Here is a 27,643-nt window from a genome sequence, read left to right on the forward strand (position 1 = left end):
TAGTGTCTCCACAATCTCTCTGCTCCAGGACTAATCCAGTATCAGTGACTCCGCACTCTCTCTGCTCCAGGACTGATACAGTATTTGTGATTCCACACTCTCTCTACTCCAGGACTGATCCAGAATTAGTGACTCCACAATCTCTCTCCTCCAGGTCTGATGCAGTATTAGTGACTCCAAACTCTCTCTCCTCCAGGACTGATCCAGTATTAGTGACTCCACACTCTCTCTCCTCCAGGACTGATCCAGTATTAGTGACTCTAAACTCTCTCTCCTCCAGGACTGATCCAGTATTAGTGACTCCAAACTATCTCTCCTCCAGGACTGATCCAGTATTAGTGACTCCAAACTCTCTCTCCTCCAGGACTGATCCAGTATTAGTGACTCCAAACTCTCTCTCCTCCAGGACTGATCCAGTATTAGTGACTCCAAACTCTCTCTCCTCCAGGACTGATCCTGTATTACTGACTCCAAACACTCTCTACTCCAGTACTGATCCAGTATTAGTGACTCCACTCTCTCTCTACTCCAGCACTGATCCAGAGTTAGTGACTCCACACTCTCTCTCCTCCAGGCCTGATCCAGTATGAGTGACTCCACACTCTCACTGCTCCAGGATTGATCCAGTATTGGTGACTCCACAATCTCTCTGCTCCAGTACTGATCCCGTATTCGTGGCTCCACACTCTCTCTGTTCAAGGACGGAACCAGTATTCTTGACTCCACATACTCTCTACTCCAGGATTGATCCAGAATTAGTGACTCCAGACGCTCTCTGCTCCAGGGTAATCCAGTATTCATGAGTCCAGAATCTCTCTGCCCCAGGACTGATACAGTTTTAGTGTCTCCACAATCTCTCTGCTCCAGGAATAATCCAGTATCAGTGACTCCGCACTCTCTCTGCTCCAGGACTGATACAGTATTTGTGATTCCACACTCTCTCTACTCCAGGACTGATCCAGTATTTGTGACTCCACACTCTCTCTCCTCCAGGACTGATCCAGTATTAGTGACTCCAAACTCTCTCTCCTCCAGGACTGATCCAGTATTAGTGACTCCAAACTCTCTCTCCTCCAGGACTGATCCTGTATTACTGACTCCAAACACTCTCTACTCCAGTACTGATCCAGTATTAGTGACTCCACTCTCTCTCTACTCCAGCACTGATCCAGAATTAGTGACTCCACACTCTCTCTCCCCCAGGCCTGATCCAGTATGAGTGACTCCACACTCTCACTGCTCCAGGATTGATCCAGTATTGGTGACTCCACAATCTCTCTGCTCCAGGACTGATTCAGTATTCGTGGCTCCACACTCTCTCTGTTCAAGGACGGAAACAGTATTCTTGACTCCACATACTCTCTACTCCAGGAGTGATCCAGAATTATTGACTCCAGATGCTCTCTGCTCCAGGGTAATCCAGTATTCATGAGTCCAGAATCTCTCTGCCCCAGGACTGATACAGTTTTAGTGTCTCCACAATCTCTCTGCTCCAGGACTAATCCAGTATCAGTGACTCCGCACTCTCTCTGCTCCAGGACTGATACAGTATTTGTGATTCCACACTCTCTCTACTCCAGGACTGATCCAGAATTAGTGACTCCACAATCTCTCTCCTCCAGGTCTGATGCAGTATTAGTGACTCCAAACTCTCTCTCCTCCAGGACTGGTCCAGTATTAGTGACTCCACACTCTCTCTCCTCCAGGACTGATCCAGTATTAGTGACTCTAAACTCTCTCTCCTCCAGGACTGATCCAGTATTAGTGACTCCACACTCTCTCTCCTCCAGGACTGATCCAGTATTAGTGACACCAAACTCTCTCTCCTCCAGGACTGATCATGTATTAGTGACTCCACACTCTCTCTCCTCCAGGACTGATCCAGTATTAGCGACTCCACACTCTCTCTCCTCCAGGACTGATCCATTATTAGTGACTCCAAATTCTCTCTACTCCAGGACTGATCCAGTATTAGTGATTCCACACTCTCTCTACTCCAGGACTGATCAAGAATTAGTGACTCCACACTCTCTCTGCTCCAGGGCTGATCCACTTTTGGTGACACCACAATCTCTCTGCTCCAGGACTGATCCAGTATTAGAGACTCCACAATCTCTCTGCTCCAGGACTGATCCAGTATTAGCGACACCACACACTCTCTACTCCAGAACTGATCCAGTCTTAGTGACTCCACACTCTATGCACCCCAGGACTGATCCAGTATTTGTGACTTCACAATCTATCTGCACCGGGACTGATCCAGTATTCGTGACTCCACACTCTCTCTGTTCAAGGACGGAACCAGTATTATTGACTCCACACACACTCTACTCCAGGAGTGATCCAGAATTAGTGACTCCAGACTCTCTCTGCTCCAGGAAAATCCAGTATTCATGAGTCCACAATCTCTCTCTCCAGGACTGATCCAGTATTAGTGACTCCACACTCTCTCTGCTCCAGGACTGATCTCGTATTAGTGACTCCACACTCTCTCTCCTCCAGGACTGATCCAGTATTAGTGACTCCACACTCTCTCTGTTCAAGGACGGAACCAGTATTATTGACTCCACACACACTCTACTCCAGGAGTGATCCAGAATTAGTGACTCCAGACTCTCTCTGCTCCAGGAAAATCCAGTATTCATGAGTCCACAATCTCTCTCTCCAGGACTGATCCAGTTTTAGTGACTCCACACTCTCTCTCCTCCAGTACTGAACCAATTTTCGTGACTCCACAATCTCTCTACTCCAGGACTGATCCAGAATTTGTGATTCCACAATCTCTCTACTCCAGTACTGATCGATTATGAGTGACCCCACACACACTCTGTTGCAGGACAGATCCAGCATTCGTCACTCCATAATCTCTGCTCCAGGACTGATCCAGTATTAGTGACTCCACAATCTCTCTCCTCCGGTACGGATCCATTATTCGTGACACCATGTGCTCTCTGTTTTAAGTCTAATCCAGCATTCGTGACTCCATAACTACCTTCTCCAGGACTGATCCAGCATTCGTCACTCCACACTCTCTCTGTGCCAGGACTGATCCAGTATTAGTGAATCCACACTTTCTCTACTCCAGCACTGATCCAGTATTAGTGACTCTGTACTCTCTCTAATCCAGGACTGATCCAGTATTACTGACTCCACACTCACTGCTCGAGGACGGATCCTGTATTAGTGACTCCACACTCTATTCCATGACTGATCCAGTATTAGTGACTACACCCTCACTCTGCTGCAGGACTGATCCAGTATTAGTGACTACACCCTCACTCTGCTCCTGGACTGATCCAGTATTAGTGACTGCACACTCTGTCAGCTCCAGGACTGATCCAGTATTAGTGATTCCACACCCTCTCTGCTCAAGGACTGATCCAGTATTAGTGACTCCACACTCTCTCTGTGCCAGGACTGATCCAGTATTAGTGAATCCACACTCTCTCTACTCCAGCACTGATCCAGTATTCGTGACTCTGTACTCTCTCTAATCCAGGACTGATCCAGTATTACTGACTCCACACTCTCTCTGTTCAAGTTCTGATCCAGTATTAGTGACTCCAAACTCTCTTTGTTCAAGGACGGAACCAGTATTATTGATTCCACACTATCTACTCCAGGAGTGATCCAGAATTAGTGACTCTACACTCTCTCTGCTCCAGGACTGATCCAGTATTAGTGACTCCACACTCTCTCTGCTCCAGGACTGATCCAGTATTAGTGACTCCACACTCTCTCTACTCCAGGACGGATCCAGTAGTATTGACTCCACAATCTCTCTACTCCATGACTGATCCAGTTTTAGTGACTCCACAATCTCTCTGCTCCAGGACTGATCCAATATTAGTGAATCCACACTCTCTCTGTTCAAGGTCTGATCCAGTATTAGTGACTCCACACTCTCTCTGTTCAAGGGCGGAACCAGTGTTATTGACTCCACACACACTCTACTCCAGGAGTGATCCAGAATTAGTGACTCCAGACTCTCTCTGCTCCAGGACAATCCAGTATTCATGAGTCCACAATCTCTCTCTCCAGGACTGATCCAGTTTTAGTGACTCCACACTCTCTCTGCTCCAGGACTGATCTCGTATTAGTGACTCCACAATCTCTCTACTCCATGACTGATCCGGTTTTAGTGACTCCACACTCTCTCTGCTCCAGGACTGATCCAGTTTTAGTGACTCCACAATCTCTCTACTCCAGGACGGATCCAGTATTAGTGAATCCACACTCTCTCTACTCCAGGACTGATCCAGTATTTGTGACTCCACACTCTCTCTCCTCCAGTACTGAACCAATTTTCGGGACTCCACAATCTCTCTGCTCCAGGACTGATCCAATATTAGTGAATCCACACTCTCTCTGTTCAAGGTCTGATCCAGTATTAGTGACTCCACACTCACTCTGCTCCAGGACGGATCCAGTATTAGTGACTCCACACTATCTCTGCTCCAGGACGGATCCACTCTTAGTGACTACACACTCTCTCTGCTGCATGACTGATCCAGTATTAGTGACTCCACAATCTCTCTGCTCCAGGACTGATCCAGTATTAGTGACTCCACACTCTCTCTACTCCAGAACTGATCCAGTATTAGTGTCTCTACACTCGCTCCACTGCAGGACTGATCCAGCATTAGTGACTTCACTGTCTCACTGCTCCGGGATTGATCCAGTATTAGTGACTCCACACTCTCTCTACTCCAGGACTGATCCAGTATTAGTGACTCCAAACTCTCTATGTTCAAGGACGGAACCAGTATTATTCACTCCACACAGTCTCTACTCCAGGAGTGGTCCACAATTAGTGACTCCACACTCTCTCTGCTCCATGATAATCCAGTATTTGTGAGTCCACAATCTCTCTGCTCCAGGACCGAGCCAGAATTAGTGACTCCACACTCTCTCTGCTCCATGATAATGCAGTATTCGTGATTCCACAATCTCTCTGCTCAAGGACTGATGCAGTTTTAGTGACTCTACAATCTCTCTGCTCCAGGACTGATCCAGTATTAGTGATGCCACGCTCTCTCTACTCCAGGACTGATCCAGTATTATTGACTCCACAATGTATTTTCTCCAGGACTGATCCACTATCAGTGACTCCACATTCTCTCTACTCCAGGATTGATTCAGTATTCGTGACTCCACACTCTCTCCTCCAGGACTGATCCAGTATTAGTGACGCCACAATCTCTCTACTCCAGGACTGATCCAGAATTAGTGACTCCACAATCTCTCTCCTCCAGGACTGATCCAGTATTAGTGACTCCACACTCTCTCTCCTCCAGGACTGATCCAGTATTAGTGACTCCAAACTCTCTCTCCTCCAGGACTGATCCAGTATTAGTGACTCCAAACTCTCTCTACTCCAGGACTGATCCAGTATTATTGATTCCATACTCTCTCTACTCCAGGACTGATCCAGAATTAGTGACTCCACACTCTCTCTCCTCCAGGACTGATCCAGTATTCGTGACTCCACACTCTCTCTGCTCCAGGGCTGATCCACTTTTGGTGACACCACAATCTCTCTGCTCCAGGACTGATCCGGTATTAGAGACTCCACAATCTCTCTGTTCCAGGACTGATGCAGTATTAGTGACTCCACACTCTACTCCAGGATTGATCCAGTATTAGTGATTCCACAATCTCTCTACTCCATGACTGATCCAGTTTTAGTGACTCCACAATCTCTCTCCTCCAGGACTGATCCATTATTAGTGATTCCACACTCTCTCTCCTCCAGGACTGATCCAGTATGAGTGACTCCACACTCTCTCTACTCCAGGACTGATCCAGAATTAGTGACTCCACAATCTCTCTCCTCCAGGACTGATCCAGTATTAGTGACTCCACACTCTCTCTCCTCCAGGACTGATCCAGTATTAGTGACTCCAAACTCTCTCTCCTCCAGGACTGATCCAGTATTAGTGACTCCAAACTCTCTCTCCTCCAGGACTGATCCTGTATTACTGACTCCAAACACTCTCTACTCCAGTACTGATCCAGTATTAGTGACTCCACTCTCTCTCTACTCCAGCACTGATCCAGAATTAGTGACTCCACACTCTCTCTCCTCCAGGCCTGATCCAGTATTAGTGACTCCACACTCTCACTGCTCCAGGATTGCTCCAGTATTGGTGACTCCACAATCTCTCTGCTCCAGGACTGATCCAGTATTCGTGGCTCCACACTCTCTCTGTTCAAGGACGGAACCAGTATTCTTGACTCCGCATACTCTCTACTCCAGGAGTGATCCAGAATTAGTGACTCCAGACGCTCTCTGCTCCAGGGTAATCCAGTATTCGTGAGTCCAGAATCTCTCTGCCCCAGGACTGATACAGTTTTAGTGTCTCCACAATCTCTCTGCTCCAGGACTAATCCAGTGTCAGTGACTCCGCACTCTCTCTGCTCCAGGACTGATACAGTATTTGTGATTCCTCACTCTATCTACTCCAGGACTGATCCAGAATTAGTGACTCCTCAATCTCTCTCCTCCAGGACTGATGCAGTATGAGTGACTCCAAACTCTCTCTCCTCCAGGACTGGTCCAGTATTAGTGACTCCACACTCTCTCTACTCCAGGACTGATCCAGTATTAGTGACTCCAAACTCTCTCTCCTCCAGGACTGATCCAGTATGAGTGACTCCACACTCTCTCTCCTCCAGGACTGATCCAGTATTAGTGACACCAAACTCTCTCTCCTCCAGGACTGATCCAGTATTAGTGACTCCACAATCTCTCTGCTCCAGGACTGATCCAATATTAGTGACTCCACACTCACTCTGCTCCAGGACGGATCCAGTATTAGTGACTCCACACTCTCTCTGCTCCAGGACGGATCCACTATTAGTGACTCCACACTCTCTCTGCTGCAGCACTGATCCAGTATTAGTGACTCCACAATCTCTCTGCTCCAGGACTGATCCAGTATTAGTGACTCCACACTCTCTCTACTCCAGGACTGATCGAGTATTAGTGACTCCAAACTCTCTATGTTCAAGGACGGAACCAGTATTATTCACTCCACACAGTCTCTACTCCAGGAGTGGTCCACAATTCGTGACTCCACACTCTCTCTGCTCCATGATAATCCAGTATTTGTGAGTCCACAATCTCTCTGCTCCAGGACTGATCCAGAATTAGTGACTCCACACTCTCTCTGCTCCATGATAATGCAGTATTCATGATTCCACATTCTCTCTACTCCAGGATTGATTCAGTATTAGTGACTCCACACTCTCTCTCCTCCAGGACTAATCCAGTATTAGTGACGCCACAATCTCTCTACTCCAGGACTGATCCAGAATTAGTGACTCCACACTCTCTCTACTCCAGTACTGATCCATTGTGAGTGACCCCACACGCGCTCTGTTCCAGGACTGATCCAGCATTCGTGACTCCATACTTGCTAGTCCAGGAGTGATCCAGTATTAGTGACTCCACAATCTCTCTACACCGGTACGGATCCATTATTCGTGACACCACGCGTTCTCTGTTCCAGGACTGATCCAGAATTAGTGACTTCGCACTCTCTCTCTACCAGGACTGATCCAGTACTGATGAATCCACACTCTCTCTACTCCAGCACTGATCCAGTATTAGTGTCTGTACTCTCTCTAATCCAGGACTGATCCAGTATTACTGACTCCACACTCACTGCTCCAGGACGGATTCAGTATTTGGGAATCCACACTCTAATCCATGACTGATCCAGTATTAGTGACTACATCCTCACTCTGCTCCAGGAATGATCCAGTATGAGTGACTCCAGACTCTCTCTCTGTTCGATGACTGATCCAGTATTCGTGACTTCACACTCTCTCTGCTCCAGGACTGATCCAGTATTGGTGACTCCACAATCTCTCTGCTCCAGGACTGATCCAGTATTAGTGACTCCACAATCTCTCTGCTCCAGGACTGTTCCTGTATTAGTGAATCCACACTCTCTCTACTCCAGAACTGATCCAGTATTAGTGACTCCACACTCGCTCCACTCCAGGACTGATCCAGTATTATTCACTTCACAGTCTCTCTTCTCCGGGACTGATCCATTATTAGTGACTCCACAATCTCTCTGCTCCAGGACTGATCCAGTATGACCGACTCCACACGGTCTCTGTTCCAGGACTGATCCAGCATTAGTGACTCCATAGTCTCTACTCCAGGACTGATCCAGTATTAGTGAATCCACACTCTCTCTACTCCAGGACTGATCCAGTATTAGTGACTCCACACTCTCTCTCCTCCAGGACTGATCCTGTTTTCGTGACTCCACAATCTCTCTACTCCAGGACTGATCCAGAATGTGTGATTCCACAATCTCTCTACTCCAGTACTGATCGATTATGAGTGACCCCACACACTCTCTGTTGCAGGACAGATCCAGCATTCATCACTCCATACTCTCTACTCCAGGACTGATCCAGTATTAGTGACTCCACAATCTCTCTACTCCGGTACGGATCCATTATTCGTGACACCATGTGCTCTCTGTTCCAGGACTAATCCAGCATTCGTGACTCCATAATTACCTTCTCCAGGACTGATCCAGCATTCGTCACTCCACATTCTCTCTGTACCAGGACTGATCCAGTATTAGTGAATCCACACTCTCTCTACTCCAGCATTGATCCAGTATTAGTGACTCTGTACTCTCTCTAATCCAGGACTGATCCAGTATTACTGACTCCACACTCACTGCTCGAGGACGGATCCTGTATTAGTGACTCCACACTCTATTCCATGACTGATCCAGTATTAGTGACTACACCCTCACTCTGCTGAAGGACTGATCCAGTATTGGTGACTACACCTTCACTCTGCTCCTGGACTGATCCAGTATTAGTGACTGCACACTCTCTCAGCTCCAGGACTGATCCAGTATTAGTGATTCCACACCCTCTATGCTCAAGGACTGATCCAGTATTTGTGACTCCACACTCTCTCTGCTTCAGGACTGATCCAGTACTTGTGACTACACACTTTCTCTTCTCCAGGACTGATCCAATATTAGTGAGTCCACTCTCTCTCTACTCCAGCATTGATCCAGTATTAGTGAATCCATACTCTCTCCTCCAGGACTGATCCAGCATTAGTGACTCCACACTTTATTCCATGGTTGATCCAGTATTAGTGACTACACCCTCACACTGCTCCAGGACTGATCCAGTATTAGTGACTTCACACTCTCTCTACTCCAGGACAGATCCAGTATTAGTGACTACACCCTCACTCTGCTCCAGGACTGATCCAGTATTAGTAACTCCACACACTCTCGACTCCAGTACTGATCCAGTATTTGTGACTCCACACTCTCTCTGCTCCAGGATTGATCCAGTATTGGTGACTCCACAATCTATCTGCTCCAGGACTGATCCAGTATTCGTGACTCCACACTCTCTCTGTTCAAGGACGGAACCAGAATTATTGACACCACATATTCTCTACTCCAGGAGTGATCCAGAATTAGTGACTCCAGACACCCTAATCCAGGGTAATCAAGTATTCGTGAGTCCACAATCTCTCTGCTCCAGGACTGATACAATTTTATTGTCTCCACAATCTCTCTGCTCCAGGACTAATCCAGCATCAGTGACTCCACACTCTCTCTGCTCCAGGACTGATCCAGTATTAGTGAATCCACACTCTCTCTGCTTCAGGACTGATCCAGTACTTGTGACTACACACTTTCTCTTCTCCAGGACTGATCCAGTATCAGTGACTCCACAATCTCTCTGCTCCAGGACTGATACATTATTAGTGACTCCACACTCACTCTACTCCAGGACTGATCCAGAAAGAGTGACTCCACACTCTCTCTTCTCCAGGACTGATGCAGTATTAGTGACTCCACACTCTCTCTGCTCCAGGACTGATCCATTATTAGTGACTCCACAATCTCTCTCCTCCAGGACTGATCTAGTATTAGTGACTCCACACTCTCTCTCCTCCAGGGCTGATCCAGTTTTGGTGACACCACAATCTCTCTGCTTCAGGACTGATCCAGTGTTAGAGACTCCACAATCTCTCTGCACCGGGACTGATCCAGTATTAGGGACACCACGCTCTATGGACACCAGGACTGATCCAGTATTAGTGACTTCACAATCTCTCTGCACCGGGACTGATCCAGTATTCGTGACTCCACACTCTCTCTGTTCAAGGACGAAACCAGTGTTATTGACTCCACACGCACTCTACTCCAGGAGTGATCCAGAATTAGTGACTCCAGACTCTCTCTGCTCCAGGACAATCCAGTATTCATGAGTCCACAATCTCTCTGCTCCAGGACTGATCCAGTTTTAGTGACTCCACACTCTCTCTACTCCAGGACGGATCCAGTATTAGTGACTCCACAATCTCTCTACTCCATGACTGATCCAGTTTTAGTGACTCCACAATCTCTCTCCTCCAGGACTGATCCAGTATTCGTGACTCCACACTCTCTCTGTTCAAGGACGGAACCAGTGTTATTGACTCCACACACACTCTACTCCAGGACTGATCCAGAATTAGTGACTCCAGACTCTCTCTGCTCCAGGACAATCCAGTATTCATGAGTCCACAATCTCTCTGCTCCAGGACTGATCCAGTTTCAGTGACTCCACAATCTCTCTGCTCCAGGACTGATCCAGTTTCAGTGACTCCACAATCTCTCTCCTCCAGGACTGATCCAGTATTAGTGACTCCACACTCTCTCTACTCCAGGACTATTCCAGTATTAGTGACTCTACAATCTCTCTCCTCCAGCACTGATCCAGTATTAGTGACTCCACACTCTCTCTACTCCAGGACTGACCCGAATTAGCGACTCCACAATCTCTCTCCACCAGGACTGATTCGGTATTAGTGACTCCACACTCTCTCTCCTCCAGGACTGATCCAGTATTAGTGACTCCACACTCTCTCTCCTCCAGGACTGATCCAGTATTAGTGACTCCACATTCTCTGTACTCCAGGACTGATCCAGAATTAGTGAATCCACAATCTCTCTCCTCCAGGACTGATCCAGTATGAGTGACTCCAAACTCTCTCTCCTCCAGGACTGATCCAGTGTTAGTGACTCCAAAAACTCTCTAATCCAGTACTGATCCAGTATTATTGACTCCACACTCTCTCTACTCCTGGACTGATCCAAAATTAGTGACTCCACACTCTCTCTCCTCCAGGCCTGATCCAGTATTAGTGACTTCACAATCTCTCTGCTCCAGGACTGATCCAGTATTCGTGGCTCCACACTCTCTCTGTTCAAGGACGGAACCAGTATTATTGACTCCACATACTCTCTACTCCAGGAGTGATCCAGAATTAGTGACTCCAGACTCTCTCTGATGCAGGGTAATCCAGTTTTAGTGTCTCCACAATCTCTCTGCTCCAGGACTAATCCAGTATATGTGACTCCGCACTCTCTCTGCTCCAGGACTGATCCAGTATTCGTGAATCCATAATCTCTCTGCTCCAGGACTGATACAGTATTAGTGACTCCACAATTTCTCTGCTCCAGGACTGATCCAGTATTAGTGACTCCACACTCTTTCTACTTCAGGACTGATCCAGTATTAGTGACTCCACACTCTCTCTACTCCAGGACTGATCCAGTATTAGTGACTCCACACTCTTTCTACTCCAGGACTGATCCAGTATTAGTGACTCCACACTAACTCTACTCCAGGACTGATCCAATATTAGTGAGTCCACTCTCTCTCTACTCCTGGACTGATGCAGTATAGTGACTCCACACTCTCTCTCCTCCAGGACTGATCCAGTATTAGTGACTCCACACTCTCTCTGCTCCAGGGCTGATCCACTTTTGGTGACACCACAATCTCTCTGCTCCAGGACTGATCCAGTATTAGAGACTCCACAATCTCTCTGTTCCAGGACTGATGCAGTATTAGTGACTCCACACTCTCTCTCCTCCAGGACTGATCCATTATTAGTGACTCCAAACTCTCTCTACTCCAGGACGGATCCAGTATTAGTGATTCCACACTCTCTCTACTCCAGGACTGATCCAGAATTAGTGACTCCACACTCTCTCTCCTCCAGGACTGATCCAGTATTAGTGACTCCACACTCTCTCTGCTCCAGGGCTGATCCACTTTTGGTGACACCACAATCTCTCTGCTCCAGGACTGATCCAGTATTAGAGACTCCACAATCTCTCTGTTCCAGGACTGATGCAGTATTAGTGACTCCACACTCTACTCCAGGATTGATCCAGTATTAGTGATTCCACAATCTCTCCACTCCATGACTGATCCAGTTTCAGTGACTCCACAATCTCTCTCCTCCAGGACTGATCCAGTATTAGTGATTCCACACTCTCTCGCCTCCAGGACTGATCCAGTATTAGTGACTCCACACTCTCTCTACTCCAGGACTGATCCAGAATTAGTGACTCCACAATCTCTCTCCTCCAGGACTGATCCAGTATTAGTGACTCCACACTCTCACTCCTCCAGGACTGATCCAGTATTAGTGACTCCAAACTCTCTCTCCTCCAGGACTGATCCAGTATTAGTGACTCCAAAATCTCTCTCCTCCAGGACTGATCCTGTATTACTGACTCCAAACACTCTCTACTCCAGTACTGATCCAGTATTAGTGACTCCACTCTCTCACTGCTCCAGGACTGATCCAGTATTCGTGGCTCCACACTCTCTCTGTTCAAGGACGGAACCAGTATTCTTGACTCCACATACTCTCCACTCCAGGAGTGATCCAGAATTAGTGACTCCAGACGCTCTCTGCTCCAGGGTAATCCAGTATTCATGAGTCCACAATCTCTCTGCTCCAGGACTGATCCAGTTTTAGTGACTCCACAATCTCTCTCCTCCAGGACTGATCTAGTATTAGTGACTCCACATTCTCTCTCCTCCAGGGCTGATCCAGTTTTGGTGACACCACAATCTCTCTGCTTCAGGACTGATCCAGTGTTAGAGACTCCACAATCTCTCTGCACCGGGACTGATCCAGTATTAGGGACACCACGCTCTATGGACACCAGGACTGATCCAGTATTAGTGACTTCACAATCTCTCTGCACCGGGACTGATCCAGTATTCGTGACTCCACACTCTCTCTGTTCAAGGACGGAACCAGTGTTATTGACTCCACACGCACTCTACTCCAGGAGTGATCCAGAATTAGTGACTCCAGACTCTCTCTGCTCCAGGACAATCCAGTATTCATGAGTCCACAATCTCTCTGCTCCAGGACTGATCCAGTTTTAGTGACTCCACACTCTCTCTACTCCAGGACGGATCCAGTATTAGTGACTCCACAATCTCTCTACTCCATGACTGATCCAGTTTTAGTGACTCCACAATCTCTCTCCTCCAGGACTGATCCAGTATTCGTGACTCCACACTCTCTCTGTTCAAGGACGGAACCAGTGTTATTGACTCCACACACACTCTACTCCAGGACTGATCCAGAATTAGTGACTCCAGACTCTCTCTGCTCCAGGACAATCCAGTATTCATGAGTCCACAATCTCTCTGCTCCAGGACTGATCCAGTTTCAGTGACTCCACAATCTCTCTGCTCCAGGACTGATCCAGTTTCAGTGACTCCACAATCTCTCTCCTCCAGGACTGATCCAGTATTAGTGACTCCACACTCTCTCTACTCCAGGACTATTCCAGTATTAGTGACTCCACAATCTCTCTCCTCCAGCACTGATCCAGTATTAGTGACTCCACACTCTCTCTACTCCAGGACTGACCCGAATTAGCGACTCCACAATCTCTCTCCACCAGGACTGATTCGGTATTAGTGACTCCACACTCTCTCTCCTCCAGGACTGATCCAGTATTAGTGACTCCACACTCTCTCTCCTCCAGGACTGATCCAGTATTAGTGACTCCACATTCTCTGTACTCCAGGACTGATCCAGAATTAGTGAATCCACAATCTCTCTCCTCCAGGACTGATCCAGTATGAGTGACTCCAAACTCTCTCTCCTCCAGGACTGATCCAGTGTTAGTGACTCCAAAAACTCTCTAATCCAGTACTGATCCAGTATTATTGACTCCACACTCTCTCTACTCCTGGACTGATCCAAAATTAGTGACTCCACACTCTCTCTCCTCCAGGCCTGATCCAGTATTAGTGACTTCACAATCTCTCTGCTCCAGGACTGATCCAGTATTCGTGGCTCCACACTCTCTCTGTTCAAGGACGGAACCAGTATTATTGACTCCACATACTCTCTACTCCAGGAGTGATCCAGAATTAGTGACTCCAGACTCTCTCTGATGCAGGGTAATCCAGTTTTAGTGTCTCCACAATCTCTCTGCTCCAGGACTAATCCAGTATATGTGACTCCGCACTCTCTCTGCTCCAGGACTGATCCAGTATTAGTGACTCCACAATTTCTCTGCTCCAGGACTGATCCAGTATTAGTGACTCCACACTCTTTCTACTCCAGGACTGATCCAGTATTAGTGACTCCACACTCTCTCTACTCCAGGACTGATCCAGTATTAGTGACTCCACACTCTTTCTACTCCAGGACTGATCCAGTATTAGTGACTCCACACTAACTCTACTCCAGGACTGATCCAATATTAGTGAGTCCACTCTCTCTCTACTCCTGGACTGATGCAGTATAGTGACTCCACACTCTCTCTCTTCCAGGACTGATCCAGTATTAGTGACTCCACACTCTCTCTGCTCCAGGGCTGATCCACTTTTGGTGACACCACAATCTCTCTGCTCCAGGACTGATCCAGTATTAGAGACTCCACAATCTCTCTGTTCCAGGACTGATGCAGTATTAGTGACTCCACACTCTCTCTCCTCCAGGACTGATCCATTATTAGTGACTCCAAACTCTCTCTACTCCAGGACGGATCCAGTATTAGTGATTCCACACTCTCTCTACTCCAGGACTGATCCAGAATTAGTGACTCCACACTCTCTCTCCTCCAGGACTGATGCAGTATTAGTGACTCCACACTCTCTCTGCTCCAGGACTGATCCATTATTAGTGACTCCACAATCTCTCTCCTCCAGGACTGATCTAGTATTAGTGACTCCACACTCTCTCTCCTCCAGGGCTGATCCAGTTTTGGTGACACCACAATCTCTCTGCTTCAGGACTGATCCAGTGTTAGAGACTCCACAATCTCTCTGCACCGGGACTGATCCAGTATTAGGGACACCACGCTCTATGGACACCAGGACTTATCCAGCATTAGTGACTTCACAATCTCTCTGCACCGGGACTGATCCAGTATTCGTGACTCCACACTCTCTCTGTTCAAGGACGAAACCAGTGTTATTGACTCCACACGCACTCTACTCCAGGAGTGATCCAGAATTAGTGACTCCAGACTCTCTCTGCTCCAGGACAATCCAGTATTCATGAGTCCACAATCTCTCTGCTCCAGGACTGATCCAGTTTTAGTGACTCCACACTCTCTCTACTCCAGGACGGATCCAGTATTAGTGACTCCACAATCTCTCTACTCCATGACTGATCCAGTTTTAGTGACTCCACAATCTCTCTCCTCCAGGACTGATCCAGTATTCGTGACTCCACAATCTCTCTGTTCCAGGACTGATGCAGTATTAGTGACTCCACACTCTCTCTCCTCCAGGACTGATCCATTATTAGTGACTCCAAACTCTCTCTACTCCAGGACGGATCCAGTATTAGTGATTCCACACTCTCTCTACTCCAGGACGGATCCAGTATTAGTGACTCCACAATCTCTCTACTCCATGACTGATCCAGTTTTAGTGACTCCACAATCTCTCTCCTCCAGGACTGATCCAGTATTCGTGACTCCACACTCTCTCTGTTCAAGGACGGAACCAGTGTTATTGACTCCACACACACTCTACTCCAGGACTGATCCAGAATTAGTGACTCCAGACTCTCTCTGCTCCAGGACAATCCAGTATTCATGAGTCCACAATCTCTCTGCTCCAGGACTGATCCAGTTTCAGTGACTCCACAATCTCTCTGCTCCAGGACTGATCCAGTTTCAGTGACTCCACAATCTCTCTCCTCCAGGACTGATCCAGTATTAGTGACTCCACACTCTCTCTACTCCAGGACTATTCCAGTATTAGTGACTCCACAATCTCTCTCCTCCAGCACTGATCCAGTATTAGTGACTCCACACTCTCTCTACTCCAGGACTGACCCGAATTAGCGACTCCACAATCTCTCTCCACCAGGACTGATTCGGTATTAGTGACTCCACACTCTCTCTCCTCCAGGACTGATCCAGTATTAGTGACTCCACACTCTCTCTCCTCCAGGACTGATCCAGTATTAGTGACTCCACATTCTCTGTACTCCAGGACTGATCCAGAATTAGTGAATCCACAATCTCTCTCCTCCAGGACTGATCCAGTATGAGTGACTCCAAACTCTCTCTCCTCCAGGACTGATCCAGTGTTAGTGACTCCAAAAACTCTCTAATCCAGTACTGATCCAGTATTATTGACTCCACACTCTCTCTACTCCTGGACTGATCCAAAATTAGTGACTCCACACTCTCTCTCCTCCAGGCCTGATCCAGTATTAGTGACTTCACAATCTCTCTGCTCCAGGACTGATCCAGTATTCGTGGCTCCACACTCTCTCTGTTCAAGGACGGAACCAGTATTATTGACTCCACATACTCTCTACTCCAGGAGTGATCCAGAATTAGTGACTCCAGACTCTCTCTGATGCAGGGTAATCCAGTTTTAGTGTCTCCACAATCTCTCTGCTCCAGGACTAATCCAGTATATGTGACTCCGCACTCTCTCTGCTCCAGGACTGATCCAGTATTCGTGAATCCATAATCTCTCTGCTCCAGGACTGATACAGTATTAGTGACTCCACAATTTCTCTGCTCCAGGACTGATCCAGTATTAGTGACTCCACACTCTTTCTACTTCAGGACTGATCCAGTATTAGTGACTCCACACTCTCTCTACTCCAGGACTGATCCAGTATTAGTGACTCCACACTCTTTCTACTCCAGGACTGATCCAGTATTAGTGACTCCACACTAACTCTACTCCAGGACTGATCCAATATTAGTGAGTCCACTCTCTCTCTACTCCTGGACTGATGCAGTATAGTGACTCCACACTCTCTCTCCTCCAGGACTGATCCAGTATTAGTGACTCCACACTCTCTCTGCTCCAGGGCTGATCCACTTTTGGTGACACCACAATCTCTCTGCTCCAGGACTGATCCAGTATTAGAGACTCCACAATCTCTCTGTTCCAGGACTGATGCAGTATTAGTGACTCCACACTCTCTCTCCTCCAGGACTGATCCATTATTAGTGACTCCAAACTCTCTCTACTCCAGGACGGATCCAGTATTAGTGATTCCACACTCTCTCTACTCCAGGACTGATCCAGAATTAGTGACTCCACACTCTCTCTCCTCCAGGACTGATCCAGTATTAGTGACTCCACACTCTCTCTGCTCCAGGGCTGATCCACTTTTGGTGACACCACAATCTCTCTGCTCCAGGACTGATCCAGTATTAGAGACTCCACAATCTCTCTGTTCCAGGACTGATGCAGTATTAGTGACTCCACACTCTACTCCAGGATTGATCCAGTATTAGTGATTATACAATCTCTACACTCCATGACTGATCCAGTTTCAGTGACTCCACAATCTCTCTCCTCCAGGACTGATCCAGTATTAGTGATTCCACACTCTCTCGCCTCCAGGACTGATCCAGTATTAGTGACTCCACACTCTCTCTACTCCAGGACTGATCCAGAATTAGTGACTCCACAATCTCTCTCCTCCAGGACTGATCCAGTATTAGTGACTCCACACTCTCACTCCTCCAGGACTGATCCAGTATTAGTGACTCCAAACTCTCTCTCCTCCAGGACTGATCCAGTATTAGTGACTCCAAAATCTCTCTCCTCCAGGACTGATCCTGTATTACTGACTCCAAACACTCTCTACTCCAGTACTGATCCAGTATTAGTGACTCCACTCTCTCACTGCTCCAGGACTGATCCAGTATTCGTGGCTCCACACTCTCTCTGTTCAAGGACGGAACCAGTATTCTTGACTCCACATACTCTCCACTCCAGGAGTGATCCAGAATTAGTGACTCCAGACGCTCTCTGCTCCAGAGTAATCCAGTATTCATGAGTCCACAATCTCTCTGCTCCAGGACTGATCCAGTTTTAGTGACTCCACAATCTCTCTCCTCCAGGACTGATCTAGTATTAGTGACTCCACATTCTCTCTCCTCCAGGGCTGATCCAGTTTTGGTGACACCACAATCTCTCTGCTTCAGGACTGATCCAGTGTTAGAGACTCCACAATCTCTCTGCACCGGGACTGATCCAGTATTAGGGACACCACGCTCTATGGACACCAGGACTGATCCAGTATTAGTGACTTCACAATCTCTCTGCACCGGGACTGATCCAGTATTCGTGACTCCACACTCTCTCTGTTCAAGGACGGAACCAGTGTTATTGACTCCACACGCACTCTACTCCAGGAGTGATCCAGAATTAGTGACTCCAGACTCTCTCTGCTCCAGGACAATCCAGTATTCATGAGTCCACAATCTCTCTGCTCCAGGACTGATCCAGTTTTAGTGACTCCACACTCTCTCTACTCCAGGACGGATCCAGTATTAGTGACTCCACAATCTCTCTACTCCATGACTGATCCAGTTTTAGTGACTCCACAATCTCTCTCCTCCAGGACTGATCCAGTATTCGTGACTCCACACTCTCTCTGTTCAAGGACGGAACCAGTGTTATTGACTCCACACACACTCTACTCCAGGACTGATCCAGAATTAGTGACTCCAGACTCTCTCTGCTCCAGGACAATCCAGTATTCATGAGTCCACAATCTCTCTGCTCCAGGACTGATCCAGTTTCAGTGACTCCACAATCTCTCTGCTCCAGGACTGATCCAGTTTCAGTGACTCCACAATCTCTCTCCTCCAGGACTGATCCTGTATTAGTGACTCCACACTCTCTCTACTCCAGGACTATTCCAGTATTAGTGACTCCACAATCTCTCTCCTCCAGCACTGATCCAGTATTAGTGACTCCACACTCTCTCTACTCCAGGACTGACCCGAATTAGCGACTCCACAATCTCTCTCCACCAGGACTGATTCGGTATTAGTGACTCCACACTCTCTCTCCTCCAGGACTGATCCAGTATTAGTGACTCCACACTCTCTCTCCTCCAGGACTGATCCAGTATTAGTGACTCCACATTCTCTGTACTCCAGGACTGATCCAGAATTAGTGAATCCACAATCTCTCTCCTCCAGGACTGATCCAGTATGAGTGACTCCAAACTCTCTCTCCTCCAGGACTGATCCAGTGTTAGTGACTCCAAAAACTCTCTAATCCAGTACTGATCCAGTATTATTGACTCCACACTCTCTCTACTCCTGGACTGATCCAAAATTAGTGACTCCACACTCTCTCTCCTCCAGGCCTGATCCAGTATTAGTGACTTCACAATCTCTCTGCTCCAGGACTGATCCAGTATTCGTGGCTCCACACTCTCTCTGTTCAAGGACGGAACCAGTATTATTGACTCCACATACTCTCTACTCCAGGAGTGATCCAGAATTAGTGACTCCAGACTCTCTCTGATGCAGGGTAATCCAGTTTTAGTGTCTCCACAATCTCTCTGCTCCAGGACTAATCCAGTATATGTGACTCCGCACTCTCTCTGCTCCAGGACTGATCCAGTATTCGTGAATCCATAATCTCTCTGCTCCAGGACTGATACAGTATTAGTGACTCCACAATTTCTCTGCTCCAGGACTGATCCAGTATTAGTGACTCCACACTCTTTCTACTCCAGGACTGATCCAGTATTAGTGACTCCACACTCTCTCTACTCCAGGACTGATCCAGTATTAGTGACTCCACACTCTTTCTACTCCAGGACTGATCCAGTATTAGTGACTCCACACTAACTCTACTCCAGGACTGATCCAATATTAGTGAGTCCACTCTCTCTCTACTCCTGGACTGATGCAGTATAGTGACTCCACACTCTCTCTCTTCCAGGACTGATCCAGTATTAGTGACTCCACACTCTCTCTGCTCCAGGGCTGATCCACTTTTGGTGACACCACAATCTCTCTGCTCCAGGACTGATCCAGTATTAGAGACTCCACAATCTCTCTGTTCCAGGACTGATGCAGTATTAGTGACTCCACACTCTCTCTCCTCCAGGACTGATCCATTATTAGTGACTCCAAACTCTCTCTACTCCAGGACGGATCCAGTATTAGTGATTCCACACTCTCTCTACTCCAGGACTGATCCAGAATTAGTGACTCCACACTCTCTCTCCTCCAGGACTGATCCAGTATTAGTGACTCCACACTCTCTCTGCTCCAGGGCTGATCCACTTTTGGTGACACCACAATCTCTCTGCTCCAGGACTGATCCAGTATTAGAGACTCCACAATCTCTCTGTTCCAGGACTGATGCAGTATTAGTGACTCCACACTCTGCTCCAGGATTGATCCAGTATTAGTGATTCCACAATCTCTCCACTCCATGACTGATCCAGTTTTAGTGACTCCACAATCTCTCTCCTCCAGGACTGATCCAGTATTAGTGATTCCACACTCTCTCGCCTCCAGGACTGATCCAGTATTAGTGACTCCACACTCTCTCTACTCCAGGACTGATCCAGAATTAGTGACTCCACAATCTCTCTCCTCCAGGACTGATCCAGTATTAGTGACTCCACACTCTCACTCCTCCAGGACTGATCCAGTATTAGTGACTCCAAACTCTCTCTCCTCCAGGACTGATCCAGTATTAGTGACTCCAAAATCTCTCTCCTCCAGGACTGATCCTGTATTACTGACTCCAAACACTCTCTACTCCAGTACTGATCCAGTATTCGTGACTCCACTCTCTCACTGCTCCAGGACTGATCCAGTATTCGTGGCTCCACACTCTCTCTGTTCAAGGACGGAACCAGTATTCTTGACTCCACATACTCTCCACTCCAGGAGTGATCCAGAATTAGTGACTCCAGACGCTCTCTGCTCCAGGGTAATCCAGTATTCGTGAGTCCAGAATCTCTCTGCCCCAGGACTGATACAGTTTTAGTGTCTCCACAATCTCTCTGCTCCAGGACTAATCCAGTATCAGTGACTCCGCACTCTCTCTGCTCCAGGACTGATACAGTATTTGTGATTCCACATTCTCTCTACTCCAGGACTGATCCAGAATTAGTGACTCCACAATCTCTCTCCTCCAGGACTGATGCAGTATTAGTGACTCCAAACTCTCTCTCCTCCAGGACTGATCCAGTATTAGTGACTCCACACTCTCTCTCCTCCAGGACTGATCCAGTATTAGTGACTCCAAACTCTGTCTCCTCCAGGACTGATCCAGTATTAGTGACTCCACACTCTCTCTCCTCCAGGACTGATCCAGTATTAGTGACACCAAACTCTCTCTCCTCCAGGACTGATCCAGTATCAGTGACTCCACACTCTCTCTCCTCCAGGACTGATCCAGTATTAGTGACTCCACACTCTCTCTCCTCCAGGACTGACCCATTATTAGTGACTCCAAATTCTCTCTACTCCAGGACTGATCCAGTATTAGTGATTCCACACTCTCTCTACTCCAGGACTGATCCAGTATTAGTGACTCCGCACTCTCTCTGCTTCAGGACTGATCCAGTATTAGTGACTCCAGACTCTCTCTGCTCCAAGGTAATCCAGTTTTCGTGAGTCCACAATCTCTCTGCTCCAGGACTGATACAGTTTTAGTGGCTCCACAATCTCTCTGCTCCAGGACTAATCCTGCATCAGTGACTCCACACTCTCTCTGCTCCAGGACTGATCCAGCATTCGTGACTCCACAATCTCTCTGCTCCAGGACTGCTACAGTATTAGTGACTCCACAACCATTCTGCTCCAGGACTGATCCATTATTAGTGACTCCAAACACACTCTACTCCAGGACTGATCCAGTATTAGTGATTCCACACTCTCTCTACTCCAGGACTGATCCATCATTTGTGACTCCACACTCTCCCTCCTCCAGGACTGATCCAGTATTGGTGACTCCACACTCTCTCTGCTCCAGGGCTGATCCACCTTTGGTGACACCACAATCTCTCTGCTCCAGGACTGATCCAGTATTAGAGACTCCACAATCTCTCTGCACCAGGACTGATCTGGTATTAGTGACACCACACTCTCCCTACTCCAGAACTGATCCAGTATTCGTGACTCCACACTCTATCCACACCAGGACTGATCCATCATTTGTGACTCCACACTCTCCCTCCTCCAGGACTGATCCAGTATTGGTGACTCCACACTCTCTCTGCTCCAGGGCTGATCCACTTTTGGTGACACCACAATCTCTCTGCTCCAGGACTGATCCAGTATTAGAGACTCCACAATCTCTCTGCACCAGGACTGATCTGGTATTAGTGAGACCACACTCTCCCTACTCCAGAACTGATCCAGTATTCGTGACTCCACACTCTATGCACACCAGGACTGATCCAGTATTAGTGACTTCACAATCTCTCTACTCCAGGACTGATCCAGTATTAGTGACTACACCCTCACTCTGCTCCTGGACTGATCCAGTATTAGTGACTGCACACTCTCTCAGCTCCAGGACTGATCCAGTATGAGTGATTCCACACCCTCTCTGCTCAAGGACTGATCCATTATTAGTGACTCCACACTCTCTCTGCTCCAGGACCGATCCAGTATTAGTGAATCCACACTCTCTCTGCTTCAGGACTGATCCAGTACTTCTGACTACACACTTTCTCTTCTCCAGGACTAATCCAGTATTAGTGACTCCACGCTCTGAACTCCAGGACTCATCCAATATTAGTGACTCCACACTCTCTCTGCTCCAGGACTGATCCAGTATTAGTGACTCCACACTAACTCTACTCCTGGACTGATCCAATATTAGTGACTCCACACTCTCTCTGCTCCAGGACTGATCCAGTATTAGTGACTCCACACTCTCTCTACTCCAGGACTGATCCAGTATTAGTGACTCCACACTCTCTCTACTCCAGGACTGATCCAGTATTAGTGACTCCACACTAACTCTACTCCTGGACTGATCCAATATTAGTGACTCCACACTCTCTCTGCTCCAGGACTGATCCAGTATTAGTGACTCCACACTCTCTCTGCTCCAGGACTGATCCAGTATTAGTGACTCCACACTAACTCTACTCCTGGACTGATCCAATATTAGTGAGTCCACGCTCTCTCTGCTCCAGGACTGATGCAGTATAGTGACTCTACACTCTCTCGACTCCAGGACTGATCCAGTATTAGTGACTCCACATTCTCTCTGCTGCTGCCCTGATCCAGTATTAGTGAATCCTCACTCTCTGCTCCAGGACTTAACCAGCATTAGTGACTCCATACTCTCTACTCCAGTACTGATCCAGTATTAGTGAATCCATACGCTCTCCTCCAGGACTGATCCAGCATTAGTGACTCCACACTCTATTCCATGATTGATCCAGTATTAGTGACTACACCCTCACTCTGCTCCAGGACTGATCCAGTATTAGTGACTTCGCACTATCTCTACTCCAGGACAGATCCAGTATGAGTGACTACACCCTCACTATGCTCCAGGACTGATACAGTATTAGTGACTCCACACACTCTCGACTCCAGTACTGATCCAGTATTAGTGACTCCACACTCTCTCTGCACCGGGACTGATGCAGTATTAGTGACTCCACACTCTCTCTATTCAAGGACGGAACCAGTGTTATTGACTCCACACACATGGTACTCCAGGAGTGATCCAGAATTAGTGACTCCAGACTCTCTCTGCTCCAGGATTATCCAGTATTCATGAGTCCACAATCTCTCTGCTCCAGGACTGATCCAGTTTTAGTGACTCCACAATCTCTCTCCTCCAGGACTGATCCAGCATTAGTGATTCCACACTCTCTCTACTCCAGGACTGATCCAGTTTTAGTGACTCCACACTCTCTCTCCTCCAGGACTGATCCAGTATTCATGAGTCCACAATCTCTCTGCTCTAGGACTGATCCAGTTTTCGTGCCTCCACAATCTCTCTGCTCCAGGACTGATGCAGTATTAGTGACTCCACACTCTCTCTACTCCAGGACTGATCCAGTATTAGTGACTCCACAATCTCTGTACTCGAGGACTGATCCAGTATTAGTGACTCCACAATCTCTCTACTCGAGGACTGATCCAGTATTAGTGATTCCACACTCTCTCTCCTCCAGGACTGATCCAGTATTAGTGAGTCCACACTCTCTCTACTCCAGGACTGATCCAGAATTAGTGACTCCACACTCTCTCTCCTCCAGGCCTGATCCAGTATTTGTGAATCCACACTCTCTCTGCTCCAGGATTGATCCAGTATTGGTGACTCCACAATTTCTCTGCTCCAGGACTGATCCAGTATTCGTGACTCCACACTCTCTCTGTTCAAGAACGGAACCAGTATTATTGACACCACATACTCTCTACTCCAGGAGTTATCCAGAATTAGTGACTCCAAACTCTCTCTGCTCCAAGGTAATCCAGTATTCGTGAGTCCACAATCTCTCTGCTCCAGGACTGATACAGTTTTAGTGTCTCCACAATCACTCTGCTCCAGGACGAAGCCTGCATCAGTGACTCCACACTCTCTCTGCTCCAGGACTGATCCAGTATTCGTGACTCCACAATCTCTCTGCTCCAGGACTGATACAGTATTAGTGACTCCACTACCATTCTGCTCCAGGACTGAACCAGTATTAGTGACTCCACACTCACTCTACTCCAGGACTGATCCAGAATGAGTGACTCCACACTCTCTCTCCTCCAGGACTGATCCATTATTAGTGACTCCAAAGACAATCTACTCCAGGACTGATCCAGTATTAGTCATTCCACACTCTCTCTACTCCAGGACTGATCCAGAATTTGTGACTCCACACTCTCCCTCGTCCAGGACTGATCCAGTATTAGTGACTCCACACTCACTCTGCTCCAGGGCTGATCCACTTTTGGTGACACCACAATCTCTCTGCTACAGGACTGATCCAGTATTAGAGACTCCACAATCTCTCTGCACCAGGACTGATCTGGTATTAGTGACACCACACTCTCCCTACTCCAGAACTGATCCAGTATTAGTGACTCCACACTCTCTCTCCTCCAGGACTGATCCAGAATTAGTGACTCCACACTCTCTCTCCTCCAGGACTGACCCAGTATTAGTGACTCCACACTCTCTCTCCTCCAGGACTGATCCAGTATTAGTGACTCCACACTCTCTCCTCCAGGACTGATCCAGCATTCGTGAGTCCACACTCTCTCTACTCCAGGACTGATCCAGAATTAGTGACTCCACAATCTCTCTCCTCCAGGACTGACCCAGTATTAGTGACTCCACACTCTCTCTCCTCCAGGACTGATACAGTATTCGTGACTCCACAATCTCTCTGCTCCAGGACTGATGCAGTATTAGTGATTCCACACTCTCTCTACTCCAGGACTGATCCATTATCAGTGACACCAAACTCTCTCTCCTCCAGGACTGATCCAGTATTAGTGACTCCACACTCTCTCTCCTCCTGGACTGATCCATTATTAGTGACTTCAAACTCTTTCTACTCCATGGCTGATCCAGTATTAGTGATTCCACACTCTCTCTACTCCAGGACTGATCCAGAATTATTGACTCCACACTCTCTCTCCTCCAGGAATGATCCGGTATGAGTGACTCCACACTCTCTCTGCTCCAGGGCTGATCCACTTTTGGTGACACCACAATCTTTCTGCTCCAGGACTGATCCAGTATTAGAGACTCCACAATCTCTCTGCTCCAGGACTGATCCAGTATTAGTGACACCACACTCTCTCTACTCCAGAACTGATCCAGTATAAGTGACTCCACACTCTATGCACACCAAGACTGATCCAGTATTAGTGACTTCACAATCTCTCTACACAGCGACTGATCCAGTATTCGTGACACCACATTCTCTCTGTTCAAGGACGGAAACAATGTTATTGACTCCACACACACTCTACTCCAGGAGTGATCCAGAATTAGTAACTCCAGATTCTCTCTGCTCCAGGACAATCCAGTATTCATGAGTCCACAATCTCTCTGCTCCAGGACTGATCCAGTTTTAGTGCCTCCACAATTTCTCTGCTCCAGGACTGATGCAGTATTCGTGACTCCACACTCTCTCTACTCGAGGACTGATCCAGTATTAGTGACTCCACACTCTCTCCTCCAGGACTGATCCAGCATTAGTGAGTCCACACTCTCTCTACTCCAGGACTGATCCAGAATTAGTGACTCCACAATCTCTCTCCTCCAGGACTGACCCAGTATTAGTGACTCCACACTCTCTCTCCTCCAGGACTGATACAGTATTCGTGACTCCACAATCTCTCTGCTCCAGGACTGATGCAGTATTAGTGATTCCACACTCTCTCTACTCCAGGACTGATCCATTATCAGTGACACCAAACTCTCTCTCCTCCAGGACTGATCCAGTATTAGTGACTCCACACTCTCTCTCCTCCTGGACTGATCCATTATTAGTGACTTCAAACTCTTTCTACTCCATGGCTGATCCAGTATTAGTGATTCCACACTCTCTCTACTCCAGGACTGATCCAGAATTATTGACTCCACACTCTCTCTCCTCCAGGAATGATCCGGTATGAGTGACTCCACACTCTCTCTGCTCCAGGGCTGATCCACTTTTGGTGACACCACAATCTTTCTGCTCCAGGACTGATCCAGTATTAGAGACTCCACAATCTCTCTGCTCCAGGACTGATCCAGTATTAGTGACACCACACTCTCTCTACTCCAGAACTGATCCAGTATAAGTGACTCCACACTCTATGCACACCAAGACTGATCCAGTATTAGTGACTTCACAATCTCTCTACAGAGCGACTGATCCAGTATTCGTGACACCACATTCTCTCTGTTCAAGGACGGAAACAATGTTATTGACTCCACACACACTCTACTCCAGGAGTGATCCAGAATTAGTAACTCCAGATTCTCTCTGCTCCAGGACAATCCAGTATTCATGAGTCCACAATCTCTCTGCTCCAGGACTGATCCAGTTTTAGTGCCTCCACAATTTCTCTGCTCCAGGACTGATGCAGTATTCGTGACTCCACACTCTCTCTACTCGAGGACTGATCCAGTATTAGTGACTCCACACTCTCTCCTCCAGGACTGATCCAGCATTAGTGAGTCCACACTCTCTCTACTCCAGGACTGATCCAGAATTAGTGACTCCACAATCTCTCTCCTCCAGGACTGACCCAGTATTAGTGACTCCACACTCTCTCTCCTCCAGGACTGATACAGTATTCGTGACTCCACAATCTCTCTGCTCCAGGACTGATGCAGTATTAGTGATTCCACACTCTCTCTACTCCAGGACTGATCCATTATCAGTGACACCAAACTCTCTCTCCTCCAGGACTGATCCAGTATTAGTGACTCCACACTCTCTCTCCTCCTGGACTGATCCATTATTAGTGACTTCAAACTCTTTCTACTCCATGGCTGATCCAGTATTAGTGATTCCACACTCTCTCTACTCCAGGACTGATCCAGA

The 27,643-nt window shown here is 47.7% G+C and overlaps 1 protein-coding gene across 2 annotated transcripts in view; it reads left to right on the top strand.

Annotated features, from left to right (window-relative positions):
• Positions 1 to 27,643, top strand: part of LOC139264790 (protein rapunzel-like) — a 118,848-nt gene that overhangs the window by 46,465 nt on the left and 44,740 nt on the right. The window contains exon 1 of one of the 2 annotated variants that reach the window (XM_070881930.1): positions 7,388 to 7,471. The exons of the other annotated variant lie outside the window; for it this stretch is intronic. The gene's annotated coding sequence lies outside the window, so the exon portion shown is untranslated. Of the gene's footprint in view, positions 1 to 7,387; positions 7,472 to 27,643 lie in introns of those variants that run through there. 2 annotated transcript variants of the gene reach the window in all.

This window comes from Pristiophorus japonicus, chromosome 5, assembly GCF_044704955.1.
Source record: "Pristiophorus japonicus isolate sPriJap1 chromosome 5, sPriJap1.hap1, whole genome shotgun sequence".
In the NCBI taxonomy this organism is placed as follows: domain Eukaryota; kingdom Metazoa; phylum Chordata; class Chondrichthyes; family Pristiophoridae; genus Pristiophorus; species Pristiophorus japonicus.